Source organism: Oncorhynchus clarkii, chromosome 6, assembly GCF_045791955.1.
Source record: "Oncorhynchus clarkii lewisi isolate Uvic-CL-2024 chromosome 6, UVic_Ocla_1.0, whole genome shotgun sequence".
In the NCBI taxonomy this organism is placed as follows: Eukaryota; Metazoa; Chordata; class Actinopteri; order Salmoniformes; family Salmonidae; genus Oncorhynchus; species Oncorhynchus clarkii.
In genome coordinates this window covers 86,302,742-86,313,961 of record NC_092152.1, presented here as the reverse complement: position 1 = coordinate 86,313,961, position 11,220 = coordinate 86,302,742, and positions in this window count along the sequence as shown.

Genomic DNA, 11,220 nt, shown 5'->3' with positions numbered 1-11,220 from the left:
CAACACCTCACTAGGATTGGGTTAATGTATCACTGTTGGTATGCCTGGGCTTATGACTGTGGTTACAACACCTATTCCCACTTGGCCTAACAGTTCCGGAACACTGGCTGTTCCTCTGTTGTTATAGTAACAACTCATCAGTCTACACTAGAATGGTTTACGGGTGCCAGCCTGCTAGGCAGAGCCATATATTTACAACTGCCTCCTGTTTCAGTCTGGCCCAAGTTCTTATGCAGTAGTTCAGCCAGGCAGCCGGAGAGTTTCGGTCTGACCCGTTTCATATCCAGGGTTGGAAATGAAATGTGTCCTGAATTGGCTGTCATTTACAGTGAGGTTCTGAACTTGACACCCTTGAAAAAGATGACCAATAATGAATTAAGTGTTACCTTTTGACCCTCTCTAACTTCCTCACTCTTTATTCACTATTATTTTTTATTTATTTTTATTTCACCTTTATTTAACCAGGTAGGCTAGTTGAGAACACTTTTATTTAACCAGGTAGGCTAGTTGAGAACACCTTTATTTAACCAGGTAGGCTAGTTGAGAACACCTTTATTTAACCAGGCAGGCTAGTTGAGAACAAGTTCTCATTTGCAACTGCGACCTGGCCAAGATAAAGCGTAGCATTCGACACATACAACGACACAGAGTTACACATGGAATAAACAAAACATACAGTCAAGGATACAGTAGAACAAAAGAAAACAAAAAGTCTATATACAGTGAGTGCAAATGAGGTAAGTTAAGGAAATAAATAGGCCATGGTGGCGAAGTAATTACAATATGGCAATTAAACACTGGAATGGTAGATGTGCAGAAGATCATTCAGAATTCTATCTAATTGACATACGTATTCACATCCCTCATTCAATACTTTGTAGAAGCACCTTTGGCTGCGATTACAGCTGTGAGTCTTTCTGGATAAGTCTCTTAGACCTTTTCATTTCACACCTGGATAAAGCAACATTGGCACATTTTATTATTTTCTAAATTCTTCAAGCTCTGTCAAATTGGTTGTTGATCATTGCTAGACAACTATTTTATGGTCTTGCAATAGATTTTTAAGTAGATTTAAGTCTAAACCGCCACTCAGGAACATTCAATGTCTTTTTGTTAAGCAAGTACAGTTTAGATTCAGCCTTGTTTTTTAGGTTATTGTCCTGCTGAAATGTAAATTCATCTCACATTGTGGAAAGCAGACTGAGCCCGGTTTTCCTCTAGGATTTTTGCTCCATTCAGTTTCTTTTTTTTATCCTGAAAAACTCCCCAGTCCTTACAAGCATACCCATAACATGATGCAGCCACCACTATGCTTGAAAATATGGAGAGTATTACTCACTAATGTGATGTATTGGATTTTCCCTAAACATAAGGCTTTATATTCAGGACAAAAAGTGAATTTCTTTGCCACATTTTGCAGTATTACTTTAGTGCCTTGTTGAAAACAGGATGCATGTTTTGGAATATTGTGGAGTACCTACAATATTGATCCATCCTCAGTTTTCTCCAATCACAGCCCTTAAACTCTGTTAAAAAGTCGCGATTGGTCTCATGGTGAAATCCCTGAGCGGTTTCTTTCCTTTCCAGCAACTGAGTTAGGAAGGACACCTGTATGATTGTAGTGACTGGGTGTATTGATAAAGTGATCTAAAGTGTAATTATTAACTTTACCATGTTCAAAGGAATATTCAATGTCTGCTTTAAAAAAATATGTTTTACCCATCTGCCAATAGGTGCCCTTCTTTGTGAGGCGTTGGAAAACCTCCCTGGTCTTTGTGGTTGAATCTGTGTTTGAAATTCACTGCTTGAATGAGAGACCTTACAGATAATTGCATGTGTGGTGTACAGAGATGAGGTAGTCATTCATGTTAAAACACTATTATTGCACACAATGAGTCCATGCAACTTATGTGACTTGTTAAGCACATTGTTAAGCCAGTGACAATGTTTGGGGTGATTTAATCAATTTTAAATTCAGGCTGTAACAACAAAATGTGGAAAAAGTCAAGGGGTGTGAATACTTTGACGGCACTGCATCTCACGCGGATAGATTTTGGGGTCCGAGTAAGTCCTCTTGCTTCGCCTCTTCATCTCTGATACAAGGTCAGATATTTTTGAATTGTCAGTTTTGAAACAGGGTCCTGTCTGGCTCAGTTGGTAGAGCATGGCGCTAGTAATGCCAGGATCGTGGATTCCATTGCCCCTGGCCACCCTTACGAAAATGTATGCATGCCTGATTGTCGCTTTGGATGACAGCGTCTCCTTAATGACTAACCCACCTGAAGTTGACCCGTCTCAGGTGAAGGTCTGGACTTGCACTAATAATGTCTGGGATTCAGAGAGGGTAAGCTGATCCTAGGTCAACACTTACCAGAGTATGAGAGACACACATTCACCAATTGTACAGGCAAGCTATCCAATGACCACTGCACACAGAATTGTAGGTAGATACGTCATTGCTTGCACAACTTTAGCCAACTTCTCCCTCGAGACAGCTCCATGCTGCCTGGGCTGATGTCACTAGCTGTCTGTTGTCAGTAGATAACTAGTTAACCCACAAAAGCATTCCTGACACGAGGCCAACAGTTCCCTTTCGCTCTCTCTTTCCTGGAAGACCAATTAAAACCAACGTGGCAATATTAGCGCCGGGTGGAAATGGCACCGAAGCCTTCCTTCTAGTAAGGGGCTAAAATAAGTCCAATGGTGGAGGACATCTGGTGACTAACATCTAACGTGGATAACCTCAGAACAGAATTCTGACTTATCTCCAAGTCTCACTTTGACATCAATCTCTGACTTGAGTTCTTAGTACACATTTATCTGTCTTTATAATGTGAAAGGTTTATGATGCTTCCTTAAATGTTATCTATCTGCCCATGGACTACAGAAGAAAACTAGCCAGCTGGCAAAATCTAGCACTTTTACAGAAATGTTCCTTAAAATAAATATATTTGTTTACCCAGCAGGCAATTTGGTGGGTGATGTTTACTGTTTTGGCACTACTAGTTCCAGAACACTACAGTACAGGCAAGTTATCCATTTAGTTCCAGAACACTACAGTACAGGCAAGCTGTCCATTTAGTTCCAGAACACTACAGTACAGGCAAGCTATCCATTTAGTTCCAGAACACTACAGTACAGGCAAGCTATCCATTTAGTTCCAGAACACTACAGTACAGGCAAGCTAAATCAGGCACACGTAACATATTTGGACCAACACATACTGTTTGGATCCAGCGGGTCTGTTATGTGCTCTGTCCATCCAGCTGACCCCAGAACAGCCCTGAGCTGAGAGGGACTGGACCAGGGCCAGAGAACACTAGGCTGTTATATTACAAAGTGCTCTTATAAATAGACATGCCACTCTCCATCCCACTCTCTCTCTCTCTCTCTGCAGCTATCTCTCACCTTCTCTCTGCGCCCATCTCCCCCTTTCTTTCTCTCTCTGTCTCTCCCTCTCTCTGCTCCTATCCCCCTTCCTTTCTCTCTCTGCGTTTACCTCTCTCTCAAATGACAGCAATGAAGTTGTCAAGACAGCTCAAACAGCCTCTGGACTCACCTTATAATATGACTCAGACTATAGTTTAATCACCTTATAATATGACTCAGACTATAGTTTATTCACCTTATAATATGTCAAAGTGCACGGTCAGTGTTTCCTCATCAGGTGAATTACATTCAGGCATTCGGAAATTGCTCCCAAGGATGAACCAGACTTGTGGAGGTCTACAATTATTTTTCTGATTTCTTTAGATTTTCCCATGATGTCAAGCAAAGAGGTACTGAGTTAGAAGGGAGGCCTTTAAATACATCCACAGGTACACCTCCAATTGACTCAAATAATGTCAATTAGCCTATCAGAAGCTTCTAAAGCCATGACATAATTTTCTGGAATTTTCCAAGTTGTTTAAAGGCACAGTCAACTTAGTGTATGTATCCTTCTGACCAACTGGAGTGATTTATAATATGACTGTAAACAATTGTTGGAAAAATTACTCGTGTCATGCACAAAGTAGATGTCCTAACCGACTTGTCAAAAACTATAGTTTATTAACAAGACATTTGTGGAGTGGTTGAAAAATGAGTTTTAATGACCCCGACTTCAACTGTATCTATCCAAAATATGGATATGTAAGATGTATGGTGTATGGATATGTAAGATGTATGGTGTATGGATATGTAAGATGTATGGTGTATGGATATGTAAGATGTATGGTGTATGGTGTATGGATATGTAAGATGTATGGTGTATGTATATGTAAGATGTATGGTGTATGGTGTATGGAGTATGGTGTATGGATATGTAAGATGTATGGATATGTAAGATGTATGGTGTATGGTGTATGGATATGTAAGATGTATGGTGTATGGTGTATGGATATGTAAGATGTATGGTGTATGGATATGTAAGATGTATGGTGTATGGATATGTAAGATGTAAGATGTATGGATATGTAAGATGTATGGTGTATGGTGTATGGATATGTAAGATGTATGGTGTATGGTGTATGGATATGTAAGATGTATGGTGTATGGTGTATGGATATGTAAGATGTATGGTGTATGGATATGTAAGATGTATGGTGTATGGTGTATGTATAGGTAGATGTATGGATAAACCATTTCTCCAACGTTTTTATCCATATGACAAAGAACCAAGAGCAAAAACATACGCATGATAACGTACAATCGGCCATTAAAGACTAAGGATTGCTCGACGCTAGAGGTTAAAGACTACCACTGGATCCTTGTAACGGGGTTCGTCGTCGTCGGGTGAGGAGGAATCGGACCAAAGCGCAGCGTGGTGAGTGTTCATGACTTTTATTGAACTGAAAACACTTAAACAAAAATAACAAAGTGAATAAACCAAACCGAAACAGTCCTTTCAGGTGCAGAACACTAAACAGAAAACAACAACCACAAAACATAGGTGGGAAAAAAAGCTGCCTAAGTATGGTTCCCAATCAGAGACAACGATAGTCAGCTGTCCCTGATTGAGAACCATACCTGGCCAAAACATAGAAATACAAAACATAGAAAATGGAGCATAGAATGCCCACCCAAATCACACCCAGGGCGTGACAATTCTCCAATTACATTGATTGAAATATAGGACAAAATACAAACCCTCCAACCCAAAAAGCCCTGTGTTATACTAAACACAATGATAAAAAATTCAGACCACAAATTCAAATGGGCTATTCTTAAGCTTTTCAACATTATCCTCAGCTTTGGCATATTCCCTAATATTTGGAACCAAGGCCTGATCCCACCCCAATCCACAAAAGTGGAATATGCGTTCACAGCAATCTCTGATAAATCCTCTGCAGTATCATCAACAGCAGACTCCAACATTCCTCAGTGAAAATAATGTCCTGAGCAAATGTCAAATTGTCTTCTCACTAAAATATTGTGCAAACAGACCACGTATACACCCTGCACACCCTTACTGACAAACAAACAAAGCAAAAGCAAAGTCTTCTCATGCTTTGTTGATTTCAAAAAAGCTTTTGACTCAATTTGTTAAGGTCTGCTATGCAAATTGACGGAAAGCAGTGTTGGGGGGGAAAGCATAATTATAATATTAATGTACACAAACAACAAGTATGCAGTTAAAATTGGCAATAAACACACAGATTTCTTTCCTCGGGGCCGTGGGGTGAGACAGGGATGCAGCTTGAGCCCCACCCTCTTCAACATACAGTGCATTCGGAAAGTATTGAGACCTCTTGACTTTTTCCACATTTTATTACGTTACAGCCTCATTCTAAAGAGATGCAAAAATATTTTATACCCAATAATGACATCATAATACCCCATAATGACATCATAATACCCCATAATGACATCATAATACCCCATAATGACAAGGCAAAAACAGTTTTTTAGAAAAAAACTGAAATACCTTATTCACGTAAGTATTCGGACCCTTTGCTATGAGACTTGAAATTGAGCTCAGATGCATCCTGTTTTCAATGATCATCCTTGAGATATTTCTAAAACTTGATTGGAGCCCACCTGTGGTAAATTCAATTGGTGTCGACACCAGGATGGTGTCGAGTCACAAATCTGGGGAAGGGTAGCAAAACATTTCTGCAGCATTGAAGGTCCCCAAGAACACAGTGGCCTCCATCATTCTTAAATGGAAGGAGGTTGGAACCATCAAGACTCTTCTGAGATCTGGCCTCCCGGCCAAACTCAGCAATCGGGGGAGAAGAGCCTTGGTCAGGGAGGTGACCAAGAACCAGATGTGACAAAAACCAAATTGAGACTGCATGCAGAATTCTGCAAAACTATCCTCCTTGTATAAGGTAAATCACCAAATAATGCATGCAGAATTAGGCCGATACCAGCTAATTATCAAAATCCAGAAAAGAGATGTTAAATTCTACAACCACCTAAAAGGAAGCAATTCCCAAACCTTCGTAACAAAGCCATCACCTACAGAGAGATGAACCTGGAGAAGAGTCCCCTAAGCAAGCTGGTCCTGGGGTTCTGTTCACAAACAGACCCACAGAGCCCCAGGACAGCAACACAATTAGACCCAACCAAATCATGAGAAAACAAAAAGATAATTACTTGACACATTGGAAAGAATTTACAAAAAAACAGAGAAAACTAGAATGCTATTTGGCCCTAAACAGAGAGCACACAGTGGCAGAATACCTGACCACAAACTTAAGGAAAGCTTTGACTATGTACACACTCAGTGAGCATAGCCTTGCTATTGAGAAAGGTCGCCGTAGGCAGACCTGGCTCTCAAGAGAAGACAGGCTATGTGCACACTACCCACAAAATGAGGTGGAAACTGAGCTGCTCTTCCTAACCTTCTGCCAAATGTATGACCATATTAGAGACACATATTTCCCTCAGATTACACAGACCCACAAAGAATTTGAAAACAAACCCAATTTTGATAAACTCCCATATCTACTGTGTGAAATACCACATGGTGACATCACAGCTGCAAGATGTGTGACCTGTTGCCACAAGAAAAGGGCAACCAGTTAAGAACAAACACCATTGCAAATACAACTCATATTTATGTTTATTTATTTTACCTTTTGTACTTTACAGTTTTGTTAAAACACTAAAACCCATTGACTGAACAAAATTCTCAGTTGCCTGGACTCATTTAGCTAATTACGCAGTCTGTTGTCAATACCTTAAACCATTTCACATGGTAAAACACAATTTGCAGATCTCACTTAGACTTTTCAGCAAAACTCTAAACACATTCTCATTCTCAAAACACATTCTGCACTCTAATGCTCATGTCATCCATACTGGTAAACACAAGTTGCAACAATCAAATACAAATAGAGAACACATGTCATTGATTGAACACAATCACTCAAAATGGACTTAACCTGTTTCAAATGATGCTACACAACCAATATAAGCCAGTTCAGAGAGCAAACAGGTTGTTGAAGGTGGGAAGGAGAAAGTCTGAGAATGGATAGAAGAAACAATGTGAGTGTATGCATACTAACACATACTATGTGAATGACATTACTCTTCAGTACATACAATGTATGTGAATCAGAAGCCTAATTGTACTCTACAGTATAGCACTGTCTCTGTACGACTTACAAAATCCTACATACAGTATATTGTATTTCAACACAGACAATATTTGACTTGGAATCCTTGGACAGACCCCGTGAGTTCATCTTTGTCGATGAAGCAGGCTTCAATCTAACAAAGAGGAGAAGGAGAGGCCATGATTGGACAGCGGGCCATTGTTGAAGTCCCTGGTCAACGAGGTGGCAATGTCACAATCTGTGCTGCTATCAGCGACCATGGTGTTCTACATCACCATGTTACACTCGGGCCATATAACGTTTTGTCCCTTTTAGTATTGTATACTGTAGTACAGTGCATTGTAGTCTGTATACTGTACAATGGACACATTGTATGGCCCTGAACATTGTGCTTTCCATTTATTAACAGTACTGACTGCTCAATAGATTTTGACTGGTTGCAGGTTCATATCAACAAAGAACAAGAATTACAGTATCACAGAGACAAAGAACAAGAATTACAGTATCACAGAGACAAAGAACAAGAATTACAGTATCACAGAGTCAAAGGACAAGAATTACAGGATCACAGAGACAAAGAACAAGAATTACAGGATCACAGAGACAAAGGACAAGAATTACAGGATCACAGAGACAAAGAACAAGAATTACAGGATCACAGAGACAAAGGACAAGAATTACAGTATCACAGAGACAAAGAACAAGAATTACAGTATCACAGAGACAAAGAACAAGAATTACAGTATCACAGAGACAAAGAACAAGAATTACAGGATCACAGAGACAAAGGACAAGTCTGTGAGATGCAGGGTACAGTACTGTAAATATAGGGGTACAAGGAGGAGGAAGAACAAAAAACTAAATTGCAAAGAGCAAAGCAGAGTAGTAATTTCTGATCCATTTTGAGCTACTATGATAGAACATGTTTTCCTTCATCAAAAGACAATGACGGAAAAATATGAATATTTTTTTTAGATTAAAAATGTACTTCTCCCTGACTGCTTGAGAGTCTATATCATTTTGATCACTTTGTTTATGATTTGAGAGCAGTGTTTGATTTTGAACACAGGTAAAAACTGTTTTGAGGCGAATGTTTCATTTTGCGAAAGGAGTCAGAGGTTATGTAAATAGTGCTTGAAGATGAGGTTTTGTGTTGAATGTTTTCAGGAAATGGAGCAAGGTTTCAGAAATGGTGTTTTAGCAATTGAGAAAAACTGTAACTATTTGCACATTGTTACAACAATGTCTTTATTCTTTTGGAACTTGTGTTTGTAATAATATATTATTATATATTTAATTTTAATATTTACCTCACTTGCTTTGGAAATGTTAACATGTTTCCCATGCCAATAAAGCCCCTTGAATTTAACAATTGAGAGAGAGAGCGAGAGAGAGCGAGAGAGAGCGAGAGAGAGAGAGAGAGAGAGAGAGAGAGACAGAGAGAGAGAGAGAGAGAGAGAGAGGTCACACACACACATCATAGCATGTTCCCACACTCTGAACAAGCTCGACATGCTCCTCTCCACATGTTCTGTTCTTGCTGCAGCACGTACTTTACATATCTGTTAGAAGATGAATTGTCACCAGGGTATAAACTACACTAGAGCCATAATGTAATCACATAGAGAAAAGCAGTTACATCCAAATGTTCCACTCTCTCATGGAACTTCCTGTCTTGATGGAATGCTGTGCAGTCCCCTGTGTGTCTGCGTGGAAACACATTACCGAGCCCGAAAATATACTTGGATTAGTTCTGTTTTCTGACTAGCTGTCATTCATGTTGAATGATGGTCTTCTAAACCGGAGCTGAGTTCCCCAAGCCGTTCCTTAGGGCAGGGTTTCCCAAAATCCATCCAGGCAAGCTGATCCTAGATCTGTGGTAGAGCAGGCAAGCTGATCCTAGACCTGTGGTAGAGCAGGCAAGCTGATCCTAGATCTGTGGTAGAGCAGACAAGCTGATCCTAGATCTGTGGTAGAGCAGGCAAACTGATCCTAGACCTGTGGTAGAGCAGGCAAGCTGATCCTAGATCTGTGGTAGAGCAGGCAAGCTGATCCTAGATCTGTGGTAGAGCAGGCAAGCTGATCCTAGATCTGTGGTAGAGCAGGCAAGCTGATCCTAGATCTGTGGTAGAGCAGGCAAGCTGATCCTAGATCTGTGGTAGAGCAGGCAAGCTGACCCTAGACCTGTGGTAGAGCAGGCAAGCTGATCCTAGATCTGTGGTAGAGCAGGCAAGCTGACCCTAGACCTGTGGTAGAGCAGGCAAGCTGATCCTAGATCTGTGGTAGAGCAGGCAAGCTGATGATAGACCTGTGGTAGAGCAGGCAAGCTGATCCTAGATCTGTGGTAGAGCAGGCAAGCTGATCCTAGACCTGTGGTAGAGCAGGCAAGCTGACCCTAGACCTGTGGTATATAAATTATTCAATACTGTGGACATGTCTGCAGGCTCTGGCATGATACACTCATGGAAAACTAATCACTATTGAAAAGAAAGGAGAGATCAGAACAGATAGGTGGCCAATCACATCCATCTGTTTATTTTCCTCGTGTTCCATTCTCGCACCAAACCAGAGCAGTAGGCCTTTGTACCAATCACACGACTGTAGACCCTGCAACTGTGGTACCTTGGCAGAACCAGTGGCATTTCTGAGGACAAACTGTGTAGGTGTGTTCCATGGCTGCATTTAGACCAGGCACATGTCATTAAAGCCTCCTCCTACGTGAGATAGGCTAGATGATGGGAATTATCATCCCAGTCTGTCACTGTGTGGGTACCATGCAGAACAGAACAGACTGAATCCCTTCAGAATCATTAGACCCTAGCCTATCACCGCCTGGTACGGCAACTGCACCGCCTGCAACCGCCAGGCTCTCCAGAGGGTGGTGCGGTCTGCCCAACGTATTACCGGGGGCAAACTACCCATCCTCCAGGACACCTATAGCACCTGATGTCACAGGAAGGCCATAAAGATCATCAAGGACATCAACCACCCGAGCCACTGCCTGTTCACCCCGCTATCATCCAGAAGGCGAGGTCAGTACAGGTGCATCAAAGCTGGGACCAAGAGACTGAAAAACATATTTTTCCATCTCAAGGCCATCAGACTGTTAAACAGCCACCACTAGCACATTAGAGGCTGCTGCCTATAGGCATAGACTAGAAATCACTGGCCACTTTAAGGAATGAAACACTAGTCACTTTAATAATGTTTACCTATCTGGCATTACTCATCTCATATGTATATACTATATTCCATACTATTCTACGTTATCTTAGTCACTTAATAATGTCTACATATCTGGCATTACTCATCTCATATGTATATACTGTATTCTATACTATTCTACTGTATCTTTGTCCATTCCGCTCTGACATCGCTCGTCCATATGTATATAGTTGTAATTAATTCCTACTTAGATTTGTTTGTATTGGGGATATGTTGTGTAATTTGTCTGATATTACTTGTTAGATATTTCTGCGCTGTCGGAACTAGAAGCACAAGCATTTCGCTACACCCGCAATTAAAATCTGCTAATCACAAGCACGTGACCAATAACATTTGATTATTGGTTGATTTGATATCAAAAGCCTAGCCTGGGCCCTAGCCTGGGTTCTAGCCTGGGCCCTAGCCTGGGTTCTAGCCTGGGCCCTAGCCTGGGTTCTAGCCTGGGCCCTAG